Source organism: Ischnura elegans, chromosome X (assembly GCF_921293095.1).
Source record: "Ischnura elegans chromosome X, ioIscEleg1.1, whole genome shotgun sequence".
Classification (NCBI taxonomy): domain Eukaryota; kingdom Metazoa; phylum Arthropoda; class Insecta; order Odonata; family Coenagrionidae; genus Ischnura; species Ischnura elegans.
The window spans coordinates 1,480,123-1,506,575 of record NC_060259.1 but is presented as its reverse complement, the minus strand read 5'-3'; the positions used below and the strand labels follow the sequence as shown (position 1 = coordinate 1,506,575).

The window sequence follows — 26,453 nt, the reverse complement described above, 5'->3', positions numbered from 1 at the left end:
TGAAAGTTATCATATGAATTTAATTGGTGCTTGGCTTTCTGATAGACACTTAGAGCCTCAGTTGCCCATTGGCCATTGTTAGACAGCGGGAATGGGCCTCTTCTCTCGGAGTTTTTTTTGCCAAATTTGTGGAGATATTCCTATGCACACAACATCGAAATTTTCCGAAAGATACTGCTTATCAGTTCTAAACGTATTTATGTCAATTTTGGGAGACATTTTGATGGTATGGGTTAAAACCTTTCAGCACCGTGGTTTGGTCATTCTTGGAGCTTTGGTCATAAGCATATAGGTCCTCGAATGCAGCCCAATTTTTATGTCGCAATGCAACTTAGTGCAATTAGCAAATTGACCATGGCAAGGGATGTTGGAATTGTGCATGTTGCAGAGGGATGATGCCTCCTTTCAGGGCGGTATTCACTTGGTACCATCATATCCAATTCATTTTGAATTTGATGTGTATACTTTATCTTTCGCAAAGAAACCGAGAATCACTGATTTTATAACGTTTGCTAAGCCTCTGACGGGGAGGCAATCCCCAAAAAGTGGGACCCCGGTCCTCAGCTAAACCACATGTTCCTCTCTAGACTTGGATTGTTAAGTCCTCTCGTCTGTTTTCGTCAGTATAAGAGTATAGTCTTACATTCCATATAAATGGAGCCCTTTGATGACACTCTTTGATTCCTTCCTTTTCGTTTTCACAGTAATTAGCATCTTTTTCTATCTACGTAAGTAATTCTGGTACACTACCGTGGATGTGTCTTACGAAGTTTCGATTTTTGCGGCAGCTTAAGTTGCGGGGACGATCATTGCTGATTTTTGGAGTGACACCCCGGTTCTTGCGTATACTATAAATATTGTTATATTTGGTGATTTCAATGCTGACCTCATACGAAATAATTATGATGGTAAATACATGCATAACTTTGTGCATTGCAACAATCTCCATCTTGTACCATATGCTGCAACGCATCACACAGGAAAAAGTCTTACCCTGTTAGATCTCTGTATCGTCGACGATCTGGAAAAAGTTTCAAAATACTCTCAGACTTCTGTCCCCTTCCTGTCGTCTCATGACTTGATTGAAATTACCTACAACTTCAGTTTATCTATGTCTGTCACACCCACCTCTTTCAGATTCCGTGACTTTCAAAACATTGATTCCCGGTGCCTTCATGATGCGCTTCTAGCGATGGATTGGAATGGTGTTTTTAACTCTAGTTCTATCGATGGAAAACTTGGTTGTTTCACGTCAAACATAGCTAGTTGCTCTGACACTTTTTTTCCCTTACGGGTATGTCGGCCTAAACGCCGAACACCTCCTTGGCTGAATGAGACGATAAAACTCATGATTAAAGAACGCAACCAAGCGCGATGTGCCTTTCGACGCATTGGTTGTTCCACTCTGCGACAAAAATACAAGGAACTTAGAAATCGCGTTAAATCAGCCATCAATGACAGTAAACGCCAGTTTTATTCCTCGAAGCTTTCCTCGCAGAGAGACCCGAAATTGATTTGGCGTGAGCTTCGAAATCTTGGGCTGGTTCGAAGACGGGACTCTTCTCTACCCCCAAATATAACTCTCGATCAGCTAAACTCCTACTTTTTGTCAACTACGATTAGTCATAATGATGCCCCAGCTAACTCCAGACTTGAGCGAGTTATACCATTCAGTGATAACAACTTTTACTTTAAGCACGTAACTCCTGAGACTCTGATCGAAGTATTGGAGTTCTCCAAGTCAAATGCCACTGGAGTTGACGACATTCCAGTAAAGATTATTCAACTTGCCAAATATGCCCTATTACCTTACATCCTTGAAATTTTCAACCATTCTCTCGATAATTCAGTATTTCCATCGGAGTGGAAAAAAGCACTTATTCGTCCGATAAAGAAGACAAAAAATGCAAAATTACCTTCTGACTTCCGGCCAATCTCTATTCTGTGCGCCCTGTCGAAAATGTTGGAGAGAATTGTTTTCAAGCAAGTTACAGAGTACCTAAATAACAATAACAAACTTGACGCTATGCAATCAGGTTTTCGGCATGGATACAGTACGCAGACGGCACTACTAAAGATAACCGATGACATTCGACTTCATATTGATAAGCGTATGGTTACAATACTAGTTCTTTTTGATTTCAGTAAAGCATTCGATCGAGTTGATCATAATCTACTAATCCATAAGATGGTGAAGCTTGGTTTCTCTTGTTCAGCTTTAAACTGGTTCTGCTCCTACCTATGCAATAGATTTCAAGCAGTCTTAGGACCTGAAAATAACTTATCCGCATGGGCTCCAGTATCTTTCGGAGTTCCTCAAGGATCTGTCCTGGGACCTCTGCTATTTTCTATATTTGTCAATGACATTTCAATTGCGATTAAAAATTGTAAATATATGATATATGCAGATGACCTTCAAATATACATCCATACTTCGATTAAAAACATAGCTGATAGTATTAATCTAGTGAATCATGACGTGAGAGAAATCACAAAATGGGTGGGTAAAAACCACCTCATACTGAACTGTTTGAAGACGAAAGCAATAATCATCGGTAGCTCAAGGATCCTAAACAAAATAGATTATAATCACCTTCCTCCAGTTGTAGTTGGTGACCATCAAATACCGTTCAGCGACTCTGTTCGCACTCTTGGACTAACCCTCACAAAAAATTTGTCTTGGAACCAACATGTGAACGAAATCTGTAATAAAGTCAATATCACACTGTATCAACTAAAACTGCACAAGCACTTACTTCCTATATCCACCCGAAAAATGTTAATTTCTACCCTGGTATTCCCTTCCTTTGACTATTGTAGTCTTGTTTATAATGACATGCCTAAAGAGCTGGATAAAAAGTTACAAAGGCTACTTAATTCATGTGTAAGATATGTATTCAATTTAAGAAAGGATGTTCATGTATCACAGTACAGAATCAGCCTTGGTTGGCTAAATCTTTGTAATCGAAGGAAATATCTACTCGGTGCTCTTCTTTTTAAGATTTTCAGAGAGAGAATCCCTAATTATCTCCGGGAAATCTTTATGAACAGATCAGTAACCACCCATATGTCATCTCGCAAAAATGACTATTTATGTTATCCTACTCCACGTACTAATATCTACCAGAAATCATTTCTGATAACGGGATCAAAATTCTGGAATTCTCTCCCTGAGGATCTTAGACAGAGGGGCTCCATCCATGCTTTTAAAATTAAATTGTACATGGACTTACTCAGTGGAGAGCTAAAATAAACTCCCACGAAAATACAGCCTATTATGTATCATTATTATGTATTATGTACTATATTCCGTCTGCCTATGATGTCAAATTTCAATCCTTGTTACGTGTTATTTCTTTTTTATAGGTGCGTATCAAACAACTTTACTTGACATTTTTCATGAACTTTTTGCTTTGATGAGCCATTATTTTTGTAAATTGTGTTTTTTGCTCCAAGGGTTTTTTTCCCAGAGCATAATAAATATCTATTCTATTCTATTCTATTCTATTCTATACCTCTACCAGAGTTGGCAGACGCATTTTCCCTGCAGAAGGCCCAGGCTTACTTCAGTCCGTAATGTTCATTTCATGATGAACGCAGAGAAGCAAATCGGCTGATTTCTCGTCAGTGTAATTTTCTTCGGATGAGTTGATGTTGATGATTCGAAAGAAAATTGTTGATAGTATATTCCCTTACAAGGATTGACGATGATGACTCTCCGACCAAAGCCATTACATCTCGTATATATTTCGTTTCGATCGCAGGTCTCTCTAAATGCTACTTCATTAGGGGGAACCTTGTGCTCCTTGCCCTTACACGCGCAAATATCGCATAATATCAAATATACCTTTAAAAGTGTTTGAGTTTTGTATTTTAATGTTACCTTTTTTACCTTTTCACATTTTTCCGTAGTACTTCCTATGGTACCGCAAAATCCATTTAGTCACAGCTCTCGGACGTTACCGGAAGAGAAGCGCGTCTTCATAGTTCGCACACCTTTCTAGCTACTCTAAGAGGCCTCTTCATAGACCGTAGGCTCCTTGCCTGCGTTCTTGGATCTAAAAATATCTTGGGCATTACCAGAATATTTCATCACTTCTCGAAAATTTGGAGACGTCGATTATTCACTTTCAGCCCCAAGGTAACAATTTTAACTTTGCCGTGATCCCAAAACTTTTATTTCGTTATTTTTGCTTAGAAGCGTTACATGTTATAAAAAATAAACGAAATAAGTCGTTATGCAAAAAAATGTTTATATTATTTAAGATTTTTTTGTCGTCATCTACAGCCGTATAAAACATATTCTTTGAAAACCCTCCGAATGGAAGAAAAAGAAGTGTTAATTGAGATTCTATAGCAGTTTTGTCAATGTAACTATTCATGAAACCACCGCACGAGGATAAAGTTGGCATTTTCAGAAAATATCGAAGATGGTCGTTTTTCTATAAAGTTGTTCAACTTTGACCTCAAATACATTGTAAACGTGAAGACACAGAAAGAAATAATCTGGTAAGTTATGGAAAATTTATTTGAAAATTTATGCGAAGTTCCAACTTTCTAGCTCAAAAAAATCGATTTTGAGGTTTTGGCCAGCTTTTTTCGATTCTAGCCCACTGTGCGACGGGTGGTGCGCTTCATTCTAAAATTAAAATACCCTGAATTTTAATTGCACGAGATAGCGAGTAAAATGTAGTTTAATTTTTAATCAATGAATAAATATTCGTTGCAAACAATAAAAAATATTATTGTAAAAAATTTGAAGCTCAAGGTAATAGAACTCACTTGTATTTAAAAAAATTCCTATCCAACTGTCCGGAGTTCAAAATAATAAAAAATTATTAGAAATTTTTTCCACTGCCTATTGAAATAGAGGATGATTTGCAATGAGTTAATAGATCAATATTGAAATCAAGAGAATAGAGAAATTATTTACTGCCCCAATAACACATTTAAGTGAAATTTACCTTGTAAAAAGTGCTCGAACTTGCCGAGGGCGCTCGAGACAAAGGAAAGGTCGAAACTAGAACATACGCGAACTGTAGATGCTTGATTACCTACTGCCGACGCACAGTGGGCTGAAGTCGAAAAATGCTGGCCAAAAATATAGACTTTTTCATTTCGAACCAATAATAGTATAACATCATTTTAGAATTTCCAGGGCATGTAAAACTGGAGTTAATTTTTTTTTTCAGAATAATTTGTTTAGTTTTTATAGCTGGCCTAAAATCAATTAAAATCTACGAAAACTCGATTGCGTGATTTTTGCGAAAAAGTTCGATGTTTTTTCCCCAAGCAATGGAATACAAGTATTAATTCGGAATTTACAGGATATTTATTTATAGTACTATTCCTTTGATTAATTAAAAGCGAACTTTTGTTGCAGCCAATTGTTTTTTATTGACTTCATGGTTTGTTTAAAATATCACCGTTTTTCGTAAATCTTGTACGTAATGTTAGGATTAAAGTAGTTACCGCCGCTTGCCGCTCCTGAGATATTTATAACAGGAGTTAGACTGAAGTCTATATTATTAGACAGAAAAGAAAAATCTTGCTCCAACTGGCACTCCTCGGAATTTTTTTTAGGCAAAGCACAAGGATGTCGGGCGGTTTCTCGCCCCGTGACCTGTTGGCACACGGGGAATTAGCGTGACATGCGTAGCAGTCTGTTTCAGAGACAGGATTTTCCCTGAAGCTTGAAGGCATTGCACTCAACTACTTGTTATTTGCGGTGTATGTATAGTTGGTACCCTCTTCTGACGGTTTTATCCTTGGGTCTTAGTGCGCAAGCTGCGTGCGTACGGCAATAAACCTAAGGGTTCGCGCGACCCACAAGCCCTTTTTTCTTGCTACCACTTTATGCACCCAGATTTTCTCTTTTAATATGAACACGTGCAAGTGTTTCCATTCTACAAATCATGTTTTCCCAAAATATACAGTCTGTGCGATTGGCACGCTCTTTTCTAGCCGAGAGCTCAATATTTATCTTCCTTCAGTATTCCTTGTTGAAGTGTGTTCCGAAGGACGTTTACAGTGATGTGTGATCTTGGCGAATAGAGCTGACAAAATCATTCGTTTTGGAGTTTTACGCAAAAACCATTTTTGGAAGGAGATGAGAAATAAAAAACAATTGCTTTAATTAAAAAACGTTTTTCATCAATAATTTCGAAAGTGGGATGAATGCTCCAGAATAAATAGTTGTTTTCTGACAAATTGTCAACTCAGTGGGTTTGTTATCGCTTGATTTGGTAAACCATTCGAAAATCCTAATAGATTGCCATTTACAATCCTTTTCTAGCGATTTCGGACGACCTAATTACCCGCTTCTCAGTAATTTTGAGAATTGTATCGGCTGGACTTTGAGTAAATGATACGGTTTTCTTAGCTTACTAACTTAAACCTAATAAACTGTATATTAAAATTTACCCATGGTGACATATTCAACCAACTATTCATAAATTTTTAATGCATGGAGCGGAAATTTTGAAAAATGTCATTTCCGAAGATGCGTTGGAAGCCCGCCACAAGGATACAAGAAGATATCGTGAGAAGCACAGCAGGGAAGTGATTTCTATGATTGCCCCTTCTGTCCACTCCATCAAAGAGGGGAGCACGTCAGTTCTTGAGGGGCTGTCATCCCACTAATAGCGGTATCAGCTGCGTTGACCTTGGTGCTGACGTAGAGCCCTCGGGCGCAACCTCTCCATCAATGAATGCTATGGGATTATTTCTATGGGCTTCATGTGAGATCATTTGAGTCTTTATCAAAGCTGAATAAAATTGTGAAACGAAAATTTTCATGAGTTATTGCAGGCATGGGAAACAAAATATTAATGCTGGTAATTTTTCCTGGTAAATTCTAACTCGTACTTTGTAATTGGATTCGCACGAAGGCCACAGAAATATAAATGCTTCTCCCAACTCGGAGTACAAAAATTAATTATCGCCCATATCTTACGAACGTCAACATACTTCAGAACATCAGTTCGTAAAAATAAAATAATATAGACTTAAAACAGATACGTTTAGAATGGCGAATGTTATTTCCGCAATAAGAACGGTCCACTAAATGCCCGTAATTCGATTCCAGGTCAGGGGAATTTTTTCTCATGGCAATTCATTATTATTTCACCGCCGTTTACGCGGCAGACTGCAAAATATTACATGACGTGAAAGATCTAATGATAAGGCTTTCTTTAAATGGTAACAAAGATGCCAAAAATATTTTAATGCGCTGCATACGGAGAACATATTTAAGAGATTTATTACTACGCGGAGAATTATTACCTAGTAAAACTCTTTGAGGCTCAGAAAATGGTCGGAATTTTAGTTTTTTGAAAAAATATTTATTTATTCGACTACAATGATGTTTGCGCCTTCAAAATAGTCCCCAATTTATTTATGTATTTGTGCCGATGCTTCTTCCAATCCTTGAAGCACTTCTCAAACACTATATTTGGATAGGCTTAACCTCTGTCAGCGATTTATTTTAATGCCATCTATGCATGTAAACCTTAAAGGTTGTCTTTATTTTTGGAAATGGGAATGAGTCACACAGAGCTGGCGAATATGGAGGCTGGGAAATTGTTACAGCATTGAATTTGGCCAAAAAATCACGACCGAGCAATGAAGTATGAGCCGCTCATAAAATATGTCTACTAACCTTAGGTGCTACTACAGGCAAATCAAACTATGAATAGAGCTGAAAATTTTATCATACTTAAGGGGCATGTACACGAACATATTAAAAAACACATTTTTGACGATCTCCAAACTCGCGAGAAATGTAAAGATTTAGTTCCCGTCATTTCCTGAGCACACCTCGTAATTATACTGCATCGTATCAAATCGTTATCTGCCGTCGAAAGACTTGATGATGCGTTTCCGGCGTCACAGCTAATTGAGGAGCGTGTGTGCGGGGCGGAGCGGTCCAACAAAAACATCCCCCTCTCCTCATCGATCCCTCCACTGATTAGCGCCACTCACCTCACCGACGGCGTCGCAGAGTGCTATGGCCGCCACGGGGCAAGTGTCGAGGGGTAGCGGCGGCACGGCGGTGCTGGAGCGCGACGCCACCAAGCTGAGCGCGGAGCAGCGGGCCGCGCTCGCCGCCCTCTTCGGCCTGGTGCTCGTGGGCGCCGTCGCGGGCAACCTGGCCTCCGTGAGGCGCGCCATGACGAGGTGCGTGCCATTCCAACCGTGGGAGACTCGAGCGATCGCTTTGACGTGTTATTGGGTGGGGGGAGCAATTGGCTGTTGATGAAGGGGTGCCGGGGTTATATCCCTTCGGACACCCCGAATCATAATCTTCAAAGTGCTTGGTGGCCCAGGGAAAGGAGCTGGCCCTCAAACGGTGAATGTATGATGTTCACTCGGCTGCGGTCTAGTCCTGGGTGAGCTGTATCCTCACCTAACCAAACCAACCTTTGAGTTGAATCATTGAGAGGGTGAGTGAGGCGTGTCGTTTTCGTTTGAAATTAAGAAGAGCTCCGCGTGGACGGTCCCTCACAACGTGTGAGAAATGCGTGTTTGGGAATTTCATTCAATTTGGAATTTTCAATGTTGAATTATGCTCACGAGTAATTTTCACCAATTGAAGTGACGATATATTTAAAAATATTATTGGTACTGTCTGTCTTGCTTTTTAGGTTTACAATTAGTACACTGGAAATTCACTTGTGTGGTGTTATAACTTCGTAAATGTAATTTATTTGTAAATAGTTAAGCATTAATTGAATTTATAAGTATGGGTGAGATTTTTAATGCGTAAGTCAAGCCCCTTAAACTACACTTCAGGGAAGTTCGTAAGGTAGCTAGAGCATTCCACTGAGGAAAATAGGGGCTTGATGTCAAAATCTGCGCACATTCTTATCGAAAATATCGTCATGGTGTAATTGTTGTCTCAGAGGAGTGAAGCGATTGGCCTGCGGGAAGGGATTGTCGACGAGCCTGAATATTGGCATGAGTGCATGAATGCCGATTAAATTATCCATTGGGTCAATTCACTCAATTAATAACTGATTTTTATGGATAACGGACAAACAAAAACTAATATAATATTGCCAACGTTACCACGAAAATTTGGCAGGTGCTTTGATGCATTTGGTCGCCATACGGAAATAAAATTATTGTACGTGCATCACAACAGTTTTTCCAAAAAAATATCGAGCTGAATCAGAAATCAAACAAAGCAGCCTCACCATTCCGTGTCGATGCTTTGGCTACCATGATTCCTGGCTGCTTAGTTGTCGCAATTTTTCAAGGAACTAATTGCTTACAGTAGTGGATCTTAAGGGTCAATTTTTGAAGCAAAATAGAAGCTTTAAAAGGAATAAAAGTGTTTGGCGTAGAATTCGTAATTCTCGAGCCAGAAAAATTAATATTTTTGAAATGCATTTCATTTTCACGCCCTATAAATAGCGCTGTTATTATCACGTTGGACTTTATGCGCTGAAAAATGAGTAATTATTACTTTTGGAATAAAAGTAACATTCCTACAGTTTAAAAACTGTAGGAATGTTACTTTATTCCAATAGAAACTGTAAATTTCACTTATGGTGAGGCAATCGTTAGGTAAAAAAGTTATTGACGCCAAAGGAGAGGCGGAGGAAATTTATGCTTGCTAAACTGGGAAAGCAATCGTCTTACAAGAGTATCATTCAATCCGCAAATCCGCTCTCTTCCAAGGTGACGTCCATTTCCCAATATTTCTGCACCTGAGTGAAGGACCAGGAATCTTTTTAACTTTTTACTCTGGACACATAAGTTTCCTTAGAGACTCATGCACACAAATATTGGTTATTCCGTTTTAGAAATAGTTGAAAGACCATTAATGCGATTTTTTACAAAAAGGATACACTTAATGGAATACATCCTACAGTTAGCTTCAGCGCTGGTGTACGCACATAAAACTGTCTGAAAAACGCGAATAATTCTTTAATAAAAAATCACTCTCAAATCCAGGTATAAATTCTGTCTTTAATTTGCTCTAGACAACCAGTTGTCTTAGTGAGCCGAGCAGTCGATAGATAGTGTGAAGAGTCGAGAATAGGGGAAAACCGCCGAAAGAGCACGTTATAACTGATTGAGTTAATTTTTAATTTACTTTAATTTTTTGCGTGAGAAATAATTTTGTGTTTTCTGGATGATATTGAAAAGAGAGTCACACCCATAGTCCATTCTTCAAGAAATTCTTCAAAAAGATGTTAACATTACCCTTGGGACAGTAAATTCGTTTACTATGAGGCGTCTTCTTCCTTCTTTTCCTGTAAACCTATCGTAGAACCGTTCATCTCCTACCTAGCGTCCTCATGTAAACTCTCATAGGTTGAAGGCTGGCAGTATTGGGAGGAAAAAGGAAATCTATTCACTATCTCCATTAGTAATTGAGAGCATCTAGTAATTTAAATTATCTGTATTTGAAAGTTAGGCCAATCGAAGATCGACAGTTCCAAATTCCGGGTCAGCAATTTACGATGCCATTTTTGCATTAACAGATTGAGGTTTACAAAACTCTCGCAAAAATTAAATAAGACCGATAGAAGAGCATGTATAAGACATACACCAGTGGTTCCCAAAGTGGGCGCTACCGCCCCCTGGGGGCGTTGCTGTAATCTATGGGGTAGAAAAGTGCAAAGGGGGCGGCAGGGGGGCGCCGGAGGGTACTGACAATGTGACAAATGCGAAGGTTCCCTAACCTTCCTTTTGTCTTCGTTTCTAAAGTTTACTTTATTTCCCGCATCTGGAAGTAATTTAATCCATATGTTTTACTTCATTTTAAAGTAAGAACGGTTGAAAAATATTTCCAAGCCTTTCTTGCACAAGAGAAACGTTTGAAGGGGTTTATTCCGATTTGGTTTATCGATGGTATAACTTCATGACACAGAGAACTTCGGCAGTAAAGTTCAGTGTGAATAAAACAGTTGTGAATGCGGAGAGGAATCAGGTCATCTGATAGCTAGATTCGGTAGTTTTACACCAAATATTTACCAGAATAATCAAGGTGGTAGGACAAAAGTGCATGTGATAATTGAAACAGCAATAGTATTTTTCTACACTTTTTTATTCTTCCTCGACCGGTTTCAATGCTTACGCATCATTATCAAGAGATGTCTTGATAATATGTAATTAATTTTAGCAATAGAATCTTCTTAAATGACTTCTCGGCCATGGATAACTATACTTAAAAAAATTGTTAAACTCTAAAAAGCTTTCTTAAAATTAATTACTTTTATGTCAAAAGTATATTCTTAGTTAAGTTCCTTAGTTAGTTCCCTTAATTGTGTGTTAAATAATTTGCATAAATGATTTAAAAAACATTACATCCATTTGATTCTAAATAAACATTTAATTAGTCATTGTTTTAAATTTAATTATTACAATGTTCCTCATTTGGTTAATTAGTATATGATTCTGATTATTATTTTAAAGATACCGATTAGGGGGGCGTTGAGTATAGGTTTATGAATCCAAGGGGGCGGTGACTCGAAAAAGTTTGGGAAACACTGACATACACGGTCTTACGTCTAAGAAGAATGTGACAACGCTATCGGTTGGAAAAACCGAAAAATCTCTCTACGCCGCTGAAAAGTCCTGTGACTGTTCTAAGAGAAGGGGAAATGAATCTTTCATCAGTCACTGTGGACAACTTTATGTTGCTAGAAAGAGCTGCCTGTCCTAACAGTAGGAAAAACAAATCTTTCATTAGTCACTGCAGGTAACTTTACATCGCTGGAATTCCATGTGGCTGCCTAATGGGAAGGGCTTGGCCTCGCATGGCTTCCTAATAAGAAGGAAAAATGAATCGTTCATCGCTGTAGGCATCTTTACGACGCTTAAAAGGCCTGTGACTTCCATAAGAGGAGGAAAAATGTATCAATCATCGGTCGATGTGGGCAACTTGGCATCGCTGAAAAGTCCTGTGACTGCCTTAAGAGAAGGTGAACTGAATCTTTCATCGGTCGCTGTGGGAAACTGACGTCGTTGCAAAGCCCTGTGACTGCCTTTACAGTAAGAAAAACAAATCTTTCATCCGTCGCTGTAGGCAACCTTACGTCGCTGGAATTCCATGTGGCTGCCTAAACAGAAGGGAAAATGAATCTTTCATTAGTCGCTGTAGGCAAATTAACGTCGCTGGACAGCCCTGTGACTGCCATAAGAGAAAGGGAATTGAACCTTTTATCAGTCGTTGTAGGCAAATTTACTTCGCTGGAATTCCCTTTTACTAAGGCTAGCTAACCAATTTTTTACCGACTCCGAACATAGTAGGAAGTAAACAATTTATAAAAATCTTATGCTTATCTGTAGTGATTATGTCGTTACGTACACTTAAATTCATCTTAAATGTATAATGCGTCGGTTTTTTCCAATGTTATTGAGAGCGCAGGTGAAATTATTTGAGGTAAATAAGTTTTTCGGGGAATATAGAGATTTTGTGGCGCATAGGTGTGTTCCAAATGTAATGGAAGACGTAGGTGACATAGCTGTTGAAAATTGGAGCAAAAATCATGGATCTCATAGTTGACGTCAGTATCTATGGCGGTATTTGTGTGTTATTAATATTTTTCTGCCTGTATTTTTTTGTCGGTTACATATTCAACGAGCGTTGCTCCATTTTTCGATGTAATCTATTCTGTTCAAGCGTGTATGTAAATATAAAACTAAGAAATGTTTCTATTAAATTATAAGTACCGTAAATCTGCTTTTGAAGTTTTATTATATTATCAAGTTCAACTTTTTATAATACATTCAGTGAAGCTGTATATTTTGCCCCATATGTGCTTAGTAATTCAATTGTGTATTCATAAAGCTCATGTCGTGAGCAAAGACGAAGGTATGTCAACATGACCGAACGGAATTCTCATTGCAGAATTGCTCCAATTTTCAAAGATGTTTGAAAGGGAATTCGAAAAATATTGCTTCAATGCTGCTGTTTGGCTGCATGCTGTATACTCAAGTCGCTCTAGATAATTATGCTTTGAGGGAGACTCATCGCTTCTGCTGTTTCGTTACAAATTTAAGTCATTTGAAACTTAAGTGAACACATTGAAATTTTTTTGTTGTAAAGTTGATATAATCCGTTTTTCACACGTTTTCTTTTAGCTGAAGATTTAACAATGGAAAAGGTAAAAAAATCTTTGGAAAATACGGACGAAGTTTTCTTTTACATTCCCAGAAAATTTCGTAGCAAGAGGTGGCGGGAGTTCCGTCCAAGTGCTTGGTGGCCGTTTCAAGGGGCGAGTGATTGAGAGGGTGGAGGGGTTTGGCGAGAGGAGATATTGCCTCGGGATTAGCCTCAGCGGAGCACACTAGGTATCCATGGGTTCGGAGATAAACGCGCTATCCCACGGATGAGTGTGCTGCTCATCGTGTGTGGAGTGGAGATTGGGCTCCACGATGATGTTGTCCCCACCAATACTAACTGCTTATGTTGGTCGAGTGGATACTCACTGGGTATTGCTCAGAAGTAAAATTTGCATAAATATATGCCGATGGCCAGGTTAGCTATTTACCAAAAATGAGGCTGTATATGGTGATTAGAGATTTCCTATTATTGTATTTTTTAAGGTTTAGCTGATGCATAGATTGAGGAATTTAAATATGCAAAGGATAATTTTATGTATAACTTTTTTCTACTTTGCTAAAGAAGCAAAAGTATGTTACGAAGTAAAACTGCAATTAAATATCAAGAATGCTACCCGCAATGCGTTACCTCTAGCCGATAAATGTATAGCAGTGGTCCATCATGGGGCATAATGATCGCGTTATTCTCAAATAACCGGATAATTATGCATTAAGAGTATTCATAATACTTATTAGCTCTGTATATCTGAAATCTGAATGGTTAACCTAATTTTGAAACTTTTGGTGTCCTGACTGCATGGCAGTGGAAGGAAGCGCGGAGGTTTCTTTGGTATTGAGACGCCCAGTAGCTTAAACGCGATGTAGAAATAAACGCCCGAAAAACGCCGAAACGCCCGAACGCAGCTGCTGAAAGACCATATTGGAGCTTAGGATAACTACAGGCATCCCCCGAGTTACGTATGTCTCGACTTACGTAAATCCGTACTTACGTAAGTGATAACCGTATTTCAAATGATTACGTTAATTTTCGAATGCGAGCGCGAAGAAGTAGATATTCGCTGGTACAACCTATGGTAGAAAAAATATCGAAAGGTTATCGAGTTTTTTACGTGCTAAAAATAACAAAGTGACCCATATTTGTCATTCCTCGAAGGAATTTTCATTAATTTCTGTAGAAAAATCGCTCATAAATCCCAAGTCAGCAATCAACGTGAAAATTTGCAGTTCTAGCGATGGATGTGGTTGCGCTCATTCCTGTACGATACAACATGTTATACAGCATGCACACCCGAACTCCGACTTTCACTTATTTAAAAATTGTATCCTTAAGTTTGGACATTTCCATCTGTGGAATTATAAGAAAATGAAGTTCAAGCAGAAATCTTTAATGCGGAAAAGAATTGTTTAGTACCCACGTAACGGCATTGAAATTTTGAGTGTTAGCAATGAACGCCGCGAAAAAGTTGAGAAAAAGTTGACACACGATGTTAATTGCGTAGTTGTTTACATGTTTCTGGCGGAAGATTTTATAGCTGCATTTTCTCGTTCTCTCATACTGTGTGCAGCTGTAAATGAATACTGCGTCATTGAAAGCTTTTCCCCACTAACTTTGTTGCACGTTAATGACGGAGTTGGCTGAATAAATTCTCACTTTTAATTAGTTTCGTGCTTCAGAAATACTCTTCGATGTTTCCAGCGAAGTAAATATTCAAATGATGATATTTTCACGTTATTTTATTGAGATATGAGAGAATGAAAGTATGTTTCCGTGCGTGAAAGATTGAGTGTATGTGTGTGTGAATGTATCTAAGAATATAGTAATTTACGGGTATTTTTTTGTGTGTCATTTGCTCGTAATCCTTGACAATCCTACGTGTATTAACTGTGACAGTGAAACCACCCGATTCGTCGATCAACGTAATATATAAAAGGCAGAAGATATAATGATTATAGGTAGGTAGACAATGCATTCTTCGGGCCCTTAGATCGCAGTATAACAAAGTGAATCAATTTAAGTATTCAGTTTAGTAATGCAGCGTTGAGATACCATACTTTCCCGAATCCACGCGATCGGTCAACTCTGAGATTAATATTACGCATTTTGATTGGCATTGCTCGAGATGCAACTCTTAACAGACTATATTAATGTTTATCGATTTTATATCTAATAACGTAAGAATACGCGGTAGAGTTCATGAATATCGCAGTGAATTGAATGAAACTTCACCGAGAATTTACAGCACATTTCTCCGCTGAGAATTTCACCATGCCGATTGAAATCTCTGAAGCACTAACGCAAATGTTCGACTTACGTAAATTTCGACTTACGCAGAGTCTGCCGGAACGCATCTCTTACGTAACTCGGGGGATGCCTGTATTTAAAAATTATATCTTGTCAAAATAACAAACCTTAGGATATATAAATCGATATTCATGCCTATATTATTATATGGCTCTGAAGTGTGGGCTTTTACAACAGAACCTCATAACTTTTGACAACAAAGTTTTGAGGAGAAAATTCGGTCCGATGATGGAAGGAGCATTAGGAAAAACAGAGATTTCAGAGACTTATACAAAGAACCAGATACCGTGGGAATCAATATAAGCAAGAGAATGAGAGGGCTGGGCCACCTCCATGGAAGAAGTGAGGATACAATTCGGAAAAAAAATTTTGGAAGAAAAACTCGAAGGCAAAGGACTGGTAGGAAGAGCGAGACTGCGATGAAATGGAGAAGGATGTGAGGAAGATGGGAGGCCAGCTGAGGGGCTGGTCGGCAATCTCCGAGGGCTCCCAACAACTCTCGAGTCTATCGTGAAGCGAATATAAAAGGTGTGATAAAATAGATTCAGATTACTTTACCCAAATTTTTTTCGCAATGATAAAATTATCAGTGTTCATTAATTTCCTTATTTACAACATACTTAGAGCAATCCATTTCCGGGTATGCAATGTCCAAACGTTTTCTGGGGAAGGACCCCCGCATCCCCTTGTAAGGAGGGCTGTGACCTGAGCCCCAGCCGAGGGTTCCCATTCGCCCCAGACCGCCCCTGGCCCAGCTGGATAAGACAGGTCACCGTAAAATGTGGAGGCGCTTCTAAAATAGTACCTTCTAGGTTTCGAGTGGCCACAGGAGTAAGGGTGAGTAAGTTTGTATCATGTTAATCTACCGAAACATATAAAAGATTATCCTACGCACTTCGTTTCCCATTCTTATTCTACTTTACCTGCACCTCGATTATGTAAATGTGACAGCGACGACGGCAATAGTTGACCATCACGTTCTCCTACCACGTCCCTCTGTATCGCGCGATCATGTAAGCCACCGTCATCGCGCGTATCATATAGGTACGAGCGCGTGAGGTTGGTATCATTGAGAAATCTGAAGAGCCAATGAAATCCTTCGACACATCTCTGTCCAAGAATGCGTCGTCTGCGGAGTCTTTGAAATAACAATAACAAACAACGAAAACATAAAATGGATGCAGTTCAAAGCTAAGTACTTCGCTTCGCCAATAGATAATAAAGTGCTCGTATTATGGTAAAGTTATGGGGAAAGTGTAGTATTACTTTTCGATGTGTGATAACGAAATCCATTATGCTAATGCTCGCCGGGAGATGCTGCAGTCATTATATTTACTATATCGTAGAGAATGGCCGAAAAGTCGTGACCTTAGATTGAAACTAATTAATGTTGAAATGATAATGGAAGTGTAATCGCGCTAGCGATTTGAATGTAAGTAGTTAATAGTTGATTTATGATGATTAAAAAATCGAAAAGGAGTTTAAAGATGTTCATGGCGAAACAAAACTCAGTACTATTCCACAAACTTTTATTTTAACAGTCTACTAGTTTCGACGTTTACACCGTCATTATCAAGTCTAACCTGACTGTTAAAATAAAAGTTTGTGGAATAGTTCTGAGTTTTGTTTCACCATGAACATTTCATCGTTCAAACAAGTAACGCCCAAATCAGTTGAGTTTAACGATGTTGACATGTTGGAAAACGTACTTGGCAAATGTTGATAATTAAACTTCGAAGTTTGAATTAATTGACGTTTGAATCACGGATGTACTTCAATTAGCAGTACTTTCCAATTTGCTGTGTGGAAATAAAGCAGCTCAATAGAATTCACTACCGTGCGCATATAACAATTGAACAACGTAGACAGCTAATAATGTCAAGAGAGCACTCAAGTAGAAATAATTAAGAGTTTTATTGGTTTTTAATCGATTATAGGGCATTTTTAAATTAAATAAACAATAATTTTTTGCTAATGTATGCATTTAGTGCTCGTTTTTATGTCAGCATATGCTTGTCACCATCGATTTCGAACGTGATAGGCCGATGACGCTCGCAACGTGATAAAGAGCGCGATCACGGTTTCATAATCGCTGCTATCACCTTCCGTCGTGGGAATCGCGTTGCCCCTAGCTACGACATCGCTCTCACCCTTCTCACAGTTACATAATCAGGGTGCTGGGATTGTACGTTTTCAAACGCATAATTTCTCCATTACAAGGTCTGACTTATCCTAGTGAAGGAGATGAAACCTCTTATTAAAAAAATCAAGTAACCAAGAATCACATTGGTATCTCTCTTACAAATTCTCACCTTGGAAATGTCGTTTTCGTCACTGTTGCTGTGAACGCTGACGTTCTACGATCAAATAGAAGTTTCTCTTTGTTCTTCGGCTCAACTAATTCTCTCCAAGTGGGCTGCCACGGGTGTCATTCGTGGGGAGTTCTTTCGACGGAATTGGACTGCACTCGGGCTTTCGTTTGCAAAAATCCTGAAAATATGAATTTTTAAAACATAGAAGCACTAATTTTTAGCATCAGTAATGGCTTTTTCTGTGCAGTTATTTTGTCGTATGGCAATTGTATTTTTAACTTTAAACGATAGTATTGGAATGAGGAGTAGATAGGATAGAAATGTTAACGTTACACTGGAAATTGGATCTTTGGCTTAGATCCTTTGCCTTATGCCTTTGAAAAATGAGCAATTTTCATAATGGGAAAGACTTTTGATTGTTATATATCCAAAAAATTGACGCTAAATTGTCGCCCTAATTAATATCAATTATCTTCATCATACCATAGGGTCTTTTCTGTTTATTTTTCTGTATTTCATGTGAAAATACATTTACCTTGATGCGCTATGCTCAGTGTACAGAATGTAGAAAACATTTTAAGGGAGTGGGAATCGTGTTACTTCTTGCGTTTGCATTATTCCGTTAGCGTTTCCTTTGGGTCATCAATAAAAAATGGTTGCTCAGAGTTCCAATATATGAGATATTTCTATTTGATATTTGTGTAGAATTTCATTCATTCTGCATATGCCAATGTTCAATTCCATAGTCTCGCGGGAAAAAAGGATATCTTGGGTACAAAATAAATCCATATTTCGGGCACAAGCCAAGAAGTTTGGATGGTCTTTCGATTCCGATAGTGAGCATCATAAACTATGCAACTTGTGTATTTTAAATTTCATGCATATATTAATTCATCGTTGATTTCCACAAAGCTTTCCGTTTTTGGAGTGATTACGGCTTATGTATTATCTTTATTTATGTCAAACATTTTTCCTTGCCTTTGGAAATTTCGCTCAAAGATTTGGGGCTCGAAAAACAATGGAAAATGTTCGTTAATATTGAAGAAAATGACAAATAAGGTGAAAATCAGTCATCTCTCAACTCAACTTCACAAGGAAAAGGGGGGAACCATTAATTACATGAGGCGTTTAGGGGGTGAGGTGGATTCTCACCATTCTCTCGAGAAGGAGGCAAGTATTAAAATTTTTTCCGCAAGAAACTGTTTAAAATGTGATTCTAGGCAACGATTTTAAATCTTAAATACCATTCTTAACTTATCTAAAAATAAAATAATTAAAGAATTTTATTATAAATCCGACGTAATGAAACATTAATTAACGTATGTTCACAGAAAATACGCATTTTGAACTATCTCATGTGAGATTGAAGGGAAGGTATCGAGCCGATCCTCACTAAATCTCACTAAGAGAGGGGGGATCCAAAAATCGCCAAAATCATCTCGCGTAATTAATGGACGATTCGAAAAAAGGCCTTTTCCGCATCAATGTTCATTTTTCTAGGTCAATGGGATGATGATGCGATTTTATACCAGCCATTTTATTTGATTCTCGTAATAATTACAGCGATAATATCAAGTAAAATATTTACACTCTCATTATTAATGTATGGTATACCACACTTCAGCAATTTTATTTTGTGACTTTATTATATGAAATAGATGGGGAAAATGTCATTTATCTTCTCACCACTGATATAAAGGTTTTTGTGAGAGTCAGTGTGTGTCAATGGTGAAAGTTTTCTCCACCCGAGGAGATGACATTTGAGCTGTAATGGTGGTGAATATAGATTCGGACTGCGTGTATTTCATCCATATTACTCTGCTTCCCCTCGTATCGTAAGGTGCTGCTGGGACGGATACTGAAATTCTAATTTCAACTCAGTGGAACAAATGAAAAAAATATTTGAGCAGTTTGAAGGAGCAAATACTAAGATGGATGACGTATTATAATGAATTTTCCAACTTCATCAAATCTAGTACCATGCTAAAATTGCTAAAATTTCCGTTGGAAACCAGAAACCTGGATAGTGAAGTGCAATAGCATAGTTCAATTGCTTGTACGCATGTTTGTGCTCCTTTCGGTTTAGGACGAACTTCGAAGCTTTGTAGCACTTAATAAGAATTAGAATTGGTACCTCAAGCAAATTAACGATGTTCAGGGGTTGAAAATACTTAGACTAAAACCGTTGGCTACCGAAGAGTGTTCCTATAGTTTTACGTCCTTTTACGCCAGCTGCCGACAGGGATTGAGCAGAAAATTATGATCTGAATGAGGGAATGACCTGCCTCTGTATCAGGTGCATCGGAATTCTAGCATTCTTTCTCGAAAGGTTGCCATTTTTTACTATGTAATTTTTTTGTGTAGAGTACCATACTGTATGGCGTTACTGCTCTCAATAAGATACCTAATTATTCCATCTGGAAATATTATTTCAAGACGTCTCCGCTGCTGCGATGTTGTTTCAAGGGCTGGTTGATGCCTTTTCCTTATCCATCTTGGGTTCCTCTCTCCTGTTCGGCCTTAGTCTCCCCGAAATATGCCTTGTCCGGAGGTTCTTTGTACGTGAATAAATTACATCGTTTTACAATTAGCTAATCTCGCGAAAATTAATTTTATAACTTCAACGCATTGCGAATAGAAATCGAGGGGAATAAAGACAGGGAGGCGTTGTAGAAAAGACATTTTTGATTGCATGAAGAAACGGTCAAGAATATACGTGCTCTTTATTACGCTAAAATTACAATATTGCGTATGATTTTAAGTATCCTGCGATAACCCTGTTAAAGGGTGATGAAGACGACCTTGCATTCTACCACTATTTCCATAAACGCTCCCTGAACATTGGAATTCATGCTTGATGGCAGTTAAATGCTTTTTCATCATGAATAAATTGCACTTAGAAGTAAAATGTGTTCATGCCGCTCAATAATTCACATCTAGCCGCATTTTAGGCTTTATGGCCGTTGATATTCTCTTCGTGGCTCTAAGAAATATGAATTGTGTGTCAATTAATTAATTACGTAGTATTCATCAAATTAATTTTCCGTTGCCAAGTCAATGCATGAGAAAATATGATTACGTGAAATTTTCCATGGCATTGTTATAGTGGATAGAATCTTAGAATCATTGCATAAATGAATCAGAAATTGTTGGAAACAATAATATATTTTCCCTCCAAAGCTCAAAGAAAAGTCAAAATTACTCCTTGTTATGTCATGGAAATAGGCAATTGAACATAAAGAATTTCCTGAGGGAGTTGAAACGATTTCGCTATTTAATAATTAAGCCAGGATATCTATCAAGGGAGCGTGTTTGAGCGTAAATCTTTGGATGGAGATGATTCGAGATCTTTTAGGCATCCCCTATTCCGTTCATAGGATCGAATTTTATTGTTAGATAGAGGTAATCGTTGCGCTTATTCTATCTGGCCTGAATATGATCAGGTGAGATCTTGAAGAGGCCATCTGCGGAAGTGAAGCGTTTGGAATCGTTTTCCTTTCTTAGAATTCAAATCCCACCCGGAAATTATCATCAGATCATTGATACAGTATTCAGAATTCAATTTAAATGATAGGCTTATAAAAAATATATGGATGAAGAGGGTGATTGAATAGCCTCGATTTCTGTATGTATCATACATTTTCGCGTGCAATAAAACAATTTTATGGAACTCGATATGACCGAAATGCCACACGTCGTGAGTGATGCACAATACGACATAACAGTGCTTCATGGGCTACTCCTAATCGATGGTACCCAGTTGCTATGACTTATGCGAAAGCAGAAGAAAAATTTCTCCTCAGACAATTATTTACCATCACGATTGGGTGAATCAGGTTCTGTCGTTACTTATGGAATTTTTCCATCATGAAGGCTGAGGAAATGAAACGTTGCCATTACATGTAAATATTTTTTGCATTACCCAGGTTTCACGACAGCCTATCAAAATGAGGTAATCATCTGATGATGCTGTGCTGCAGTGAAGCCCAATGATTGCAGCGTTTAATTTATTCTATCTCTATTATGTGATGCGGTTCAACAGGATGCGGTGGGAAAAACTGTAATTGCTAACACGGAATTTCTATTGACATGTGTTGATGGCATTTGATAAAAATATTCGTGTCAGGATATGATTGCTGACTCGCAGTTTCACTCATCCCTTCCCTAAATTCTCCATGTGTTAGCGTTCGTGGGGGGAGAGTTTGGTGGGCTTCAGTGCCATCATCATCATCCTCGGAGGGCAGTTGTGTCGAAGCTTCTGTCCGCTCTTTTCTCTTCTCCTCTCTCCTTCTCAAGTTTCAGTGGGGCTGGCGAGGCAGCTCAAGTGGCGCCCTCGTCAACGGACGTCAGCCGCCAATACTGCTCACACTCCTTCAAGCACCTACCAACCTCCATTTTTGAAGCATTTTTTAAGATGAGAATGACAGCTGGGGTCACATCGTCGTCCTCTGATTTTGAGCATATTTTACTAATCTCATGACTTGAGCTCTTGCTCTTCATCTACATACTACCCCGCAAGCCGCCTAAAAGGCGTGTGGCAGGGGGTGTTAGGACACCAGCCATTTGTACATAAAAAGAAAATGCTCTAACAAATTACGACTTGCACTTAATAAAGTCCTTTATGGTTCGAGTAAAAAGGAATTTGCATATCTATCCGTTCGGCATAATATCTCTCTTAATTTATCGCTTCTTTCGGACCTAGAAATATAGTGGGTCTCTAATATTATGTTCTCTATGTCGCTCTTAAAGAAATCCATTCTCAATTGTTCGAGCAATATAAGCCTAGCGCGCAGCCTCCGAGTCTCTAGCGGCTCCCAGCCTAATTCGCTTAAAATCTGAGTAACGCTGTCTGTTCGCCCGTGGCAGTTTTTGACGGACCGCGCAGCCTTCCTTAGCATTTTATTCAGTTCGCGGATTAATTCTTTCTGCACCGGGTCCCATACACTCGCTGCTAATTCAAGGTTCGGTCGGACGAGTGCGTAATAGCACCTTTCTTTTACTTTCTCATCCGAAAATCTTCCGACAATACGCTTGACGAATCCTGATTTCTTCTAGGCTATGCTGCAAATATTCCTTACATGCGTTCCCCATGAGAAGTTCGAGGTTATCGTAACTCCTAGGTACTTCACTTCGTCTGATGCCTTTATGTTAATACCATCCACAGCACAAACATGGTTATAGTTGGACGAACTCTACAAAAAATACACCGACATGCATTTGCTCTGATTCAGTTTGAGTCCCCACTCTTGGCTCCATAAATAAACGTTGTTTAAATCCGATGATAGAATTTCATAGCTGGAGTATTCACTAATTTCGCGATAGATGACAGCGTCGTCAGCAAATAAACGTATTTTACTACTACATAATTCGGGAGAAATTCTTATTGCAAGGCTCCCCCGAGCGCAACAGGCACCACACTTGCGAGGGCTTCCTTTCCAGATCTTCCGTAGGTGCTCGTGTGGCAGGTTGCCTTCGCCGCTCATGTCCGGCAATCGATCGACGGCCGAGAGAGATATCGAGGCGGGCGGGTGCGCCTTGCAAGTGCGTGGGCGAGCGCTCAGTGGAGCGAGCGGGGTTGGTTCCGCTCGGTTCACCCGATTTTGCCGGCCTCGGTGGCGCCGGGGTAAAGTCCCCGACTGCTAACCTAGAGGTCGCGGGTTCGAATCCCGCCTGGGTGGTTTGACCACCATCCAGGGCATGGATGTATGTGATTGTCAAACAAGTTAATTGTAAGAGAGGACTATTTAGTCCTAAATTCGCTTGTTAAATAAAAGACGACATTGTTATTATTATTATTATTATTTTATGACATTCGATGGCTTCCATGGAAGAGGACGAGGGGAGGAGAGCAGTTTTCTATCCTGAGCGCTTGGCTCGGCTTTTCACCGCGAGGGTCTGCGTTCCTGGTATCGTCTTACATATTCGTCTTCCATCCTGGTCAATTATTTGGTGCTGTTTGAGGGCTACTTGAGGGTCATCACTCCGCCTGTCGGATAGGACGTAAAGCTGTGAGAAGTTCCCTGAGAAGTTTTAGGCAAAATACTTACCAGGGCAAACTAACGTTGTGTCGTTCCCCTACTGAAGGGTTTCGTATGGAATAAACTCCAATTAAACGGTGGCTCGGGGAATCTTCCAAGGAATTTTTTAACTTTAAAATAGTGAGTTTTGAGTTACTGAGAAAGTGTGTTTACCATCACCTTTTTTGCATTCATTACAGTGTATGTTTTTCGTTAAAAAAAGTTATCGGAAAGTATTTCCCTGGGTTAAATGAAGGTTTTAATCCAAGTAGTTTAACGTAGACTTATATTTTACAAAAGCAAACTTATTACTGGTGACAGTGTTGTATGTTTAATGTATACATAGATAATAGCTATGATACTTAAAATGAAACTCATTTTCCGCAGTCTTCGATGATAGTCGTCCCTCTAGTAACGTCGCCCGGGTTCCCCGGCCCTTAAGCCGGCCCTGTCCCCAAGCGTCTGATTTTTAGAACATGTTGAGGTCGACGCCGGATTTCTCTCTACTATTTCTTGGCTACCCTTCCTTATATCACTAGCGACTTAAGTTTTCAGTCAACTGGAGTTCCCACATCGCTGAGTTGTGGGCTGAGCTTTACGTTGAACGCTCCCACTTAATGTGCACAAGAGCATTTGTTTTGACTCTGATCATGCGGACAAGATTGAAATGGAGGAAAGGCGATGAGCAGACCGTGGTCCACCGCCCTCCCACCTTTCTTGTATCCATCTGTGATTGGCCGATTCCGACGATTTCATTGATTGACTTGTAGCAGTGTGTTTGCTTACTTGCTATTCCGTTTGAAATTTTTGTTCCCATAAATCGGACAACGGCGCAGGAGGGTCATCGGGATTTTAATGTTAACTAGTTATGAATATTTGATTTACTAAATGTTAGTAAGTATTAGTATTGAGAGTTAGAATGTTGCGTATTGGATTGGTATGCTGCGCTTTGAGCAATCTGCTTCCATTGAATGCTTGGTTCCCTCGATTCCTATTGACCAAAATGGTCGGAACTTTATCCTAGGACTCCAAACAACGTGCGAGATGTCAAGTTGAGGAGAGCGTGTATACGCTCAGTTCGGTCAAAGTCAATTTTAGGTGACTGATAGCTCTTTCCCGTTTCCTCCAACCATTCTTTTGCTGAATTAGTACGAAATTACCAAACAGCCCAAAGTGAGTGCTACCAAAATTCTCTTTCCCACAGGAAGTCAACCAAACAGTCGGTATTCGTGTTTTCAAGAGCTCTGTCTTATGGGATAGTGGAAGAGTGTGGTGGGAATATTGGTTTTAGGATTACTTCATTGAAAAGACGTTTTTTTAACGGCACTATATCCTGCCAGATATAGCTATCGCTAACTTTCTAGCTTTCTCAAAATATTCTACTTGATGCGCCAAGCTAACCGTCTTAGAAATTAATATCAATAAAATTTATATGCTTAATATTCGTCACACGATGGAGTTGTGAGTGATGTGGTAGCATGAGGTGGCGGGGTGAGAGGGACGGACGGACGGAGTGGCACTCGGCCCTCGCCTGGAGGATCATGGCTGCTAAGAAAACCATGCGTTGATATTCCCTGAAACCGACTTGCCATTTGAGTCCTTACCGATTCCTTTTTGAAATAAAATTTTCCAATTCCTTATGCCTGGTAATACGTGACATTATTACACAAGGATTAATGTATCAAAATTGACATGATAACACAGTGTATCGTCAATGGGGGTGGTTAGGTACCACATAAAGGGTAATATATCTGTGTCTTAATGAAACAGAAAAAAGAAATAAAAATTATCAGTGCAACCAACAACACAAATACATGATCAGTAAAACGAACCTATTTTTACTTAGCTCTCCCGTTCATTTCTGTTCCATTCCGGTCCAACAAAATGGTTAATGTCGCACATGAGCTCCTGCATTTCAATGTATCGTGTTACCAAGACAGAAAACGACGAGTTTCATCAGGTGGGAAAGGAATGCTTGATCAGTTTATATGATGTTATGTTGAAATATCCTACTTTTTGTCAAAATTACTTTTGATCGTAGGCTGATGATCAATTCCTGCAAAAACGCCATATTGTTCAATTCTCGACGAAATAAAAATCTTGTATGGTAAATCATCATTTGACTTTCAATCCTCAACTTCCCGAAGGAGGACTTTGAGATGGACTCTGAGACGTTGAAGGCAGTCGGGTGCGAGGGCTGGAAGGTCAACACAATGTGCGGAGCGACCCACGTGATGGGAAATCTTTTATTTCTTTAGATAGCGGATCCAAACCAGTTTTATTTATTTCTTTATTTACGGGCTAACCCTATCAACTTATTCTTCCATTAAACTTCACAGATGATAGTAAGTAACAAAAACGCGCATATAATAAACCTATTAAAGTCGTTATATATAGGTTATATTTAAATTTACTGAACGAGAGTTTGTCTAAAAAGCTTACCTTTGACAACGCTCGAGTGCCCGGCATACGGGCCAAGAGTGAATGCATGTGAGAGTGGATTCTGATTTTGTGGTGAAAATTCTTATTAGTATAAGTTAGAAATTCCAGCTTATTGATTTATCTACTAAAATACTATTTCTATTTATTTACTAATTTATCTACTCTTTGGATATTTTCTCATTTCCCATTGAATGGAAGCACATGTGCTAAATGTTTCCTCTTGCGTTAGTTGGGACTGAACGGGTCAATGGTTGGACATGAGTCGTATCCAGCTTGTTAATCACTATTCTGTTTTTAAGC

General features: G+C 39.0%; 1 protein-coding gene across 1 annotated transcript in view; it reads left to right on the top strand.

Annotated features, from left to right (window-relative positions):
* Positions 1-26,453, top strand: part of LOC124170936 (protein transport protein sft2) — a 76,561-nt gene that overhangs the window by 50,020 nt on the left and 88 nt on the right. The gene's annotated exons all lie outside the window — the stretch shown is intronic.